At 35.5% G+C, this 1,626-nt stretch overlaps 1 pseudogene; it reads right to left on the bottom strand.

Annotated features, from left to right (window-relative positions):
* Positions 1-1,071: 1,071 nt before the first annotated feature.
* Positions 1,072-1,314, bottom strand: LOC128589910 (cytochrome c oxidase subunit 7B, mitochondrial-like; annotated as a pseudogene).
* Between the last annotated feature and the right edge of the window lie 312 nt (positions 1,315-1,626).

Below are 1,626 nucleotides of genomic sequence, written 5' to 3'. Positions count from 1 at the left end.
ATAACAAGAACTATCACTAAAAGCTCTGTGAAAGCATAACTTGGCACGAAGGTCATCATAACCTCACACACACAAATTCTTCTGTGAGGACATTTGCTCATGAACTGTCTGCCCAGCCTTAGATGGATGCCACCCTTATTATTGATCCTTGAAGCCAAGGATAATTGTTTCAAAACAATTATGTAATCTTCCCATTTTCCTTTAAAAAATCTTCCTTTCCCTCCCTGAATACACCCCCTGTATTTCCATCATAATGCTTACTCCCAGATAAATATCATTTTCTTTTAGACAGCCTCTCTGTTCTTTAGGTTAACAATAGATAGAGGACATCAAAACCTTAAATTATTGACTTTTTCCAGTATTTAACACTTGATCCTCAATTATTTATTGACTAATCCATTTCTTCCCAATTGCATTATAATATATATTAAATTATTATTATATGTTATAATAATTATTTATCCAAAGGTCTGTTTGGGTGCTTTTTTCTATTCCTTTAGTTTTCATATTTTTGTGTTGTCTATAAACCTTTAGTTATTGTGGTTTTATATTTTGACATCTGGGAGTCCTGGTCTCCCTAAATGTTCTTTGTAAAATTTACTTGTCATTCTCACAGGTTTTCTTACATGAATTTCAGGATTATTTTGTCAAGCATTCACCTCTCCAAATAATTCCTGCTGGGAATTTAATAGGGGCTTTATTAGATCCACATATAAATGTGGGTATTTTAACATATTTATTCTTGCCTGTCTTCTCATCCAGGGATATTAATAGAATTTGTTCATAAGGAATGAAGATATATTCATGTGTATTGTCTTAGAATATTAGCAGGTTATCATAAGAAAAAGTAACAGAGACATTTATTTGTATTCTTTGTGTGTCTCTGAAGTTCTTTGATTTTTTTTTTAATTTCAATAGATTTAGAGAGTACATGGTTTGTTTTTCTTTTTTGAAGGTTTCAAATGTACTTTATTTCAATAATGCCATATTTTAATGGGTACACAGTGCTTTTACTTGGCATCAATTATGAGTTGGTTCTGAAACAATTCAGTATTACACCAGCTGGGATGATTACTGATCTCTCCATTCCTTTGGGCTGACTCTGCCAACAGGGGACAGGTTCCATTCTATTCCAATTTGTGTCACTGAATATGTCCATACAGCAATTCAGAAAGTGGCTCCACTAGCTAATACAGCATTACCATGTTTACCATGAAAATCAGGTGTTCGTTTCTGGTGGCTCGCCCTTGCCATTGTTTGCTGAATGTATCGAACTTGGAGACGAGTTAGTGAGTTCTTCGTCAAGAAAATCATCGTGAAATTGAAAATGGAACTGCAGCAATTCCAGGTGATAGTTCGGTGCAAATTGACTTCAGATCCCCTTGCCGAGTACATGGTTTTTTGTTACATGAATGAATTGTATAGTGGTGAAGTCAAAGCTTTTAGTGTACTGGTCAACCAAATAATATACATTGTACAAAATAGATAGTTTTTGTTGCAGTTGTTTAGCTGGCCTGGGCTGGATTCCAACCCACCACCCTTGGTGTATGTGGCTGGTGCCGTAACACTGTGCTATGGGTGCCAAGCCCAAACAGATAGTTTTTGCTCCCTACCCCATCCCTCCTT

The sequence above is a fragment of the Nycticebus coucang genome, chromosome 1 (genome assembly GCF_027406575.1).
Source record: "Nycticebus coucang isolate mNycCou1 chromosome 1, mNycCou1.pri, whole genome shotgun sequence".
NCBI classification, from domain to species: Eukaryota; Metazoa; Chordata; class Mammalia; order Primates; family Lorisidae; genus Nycticebus; species Nycticebus coucang.
Note: the sequence above shows the minus strand (reverse complement) of the source record. Positions and strands in the feature narration are given on the sequence as shown.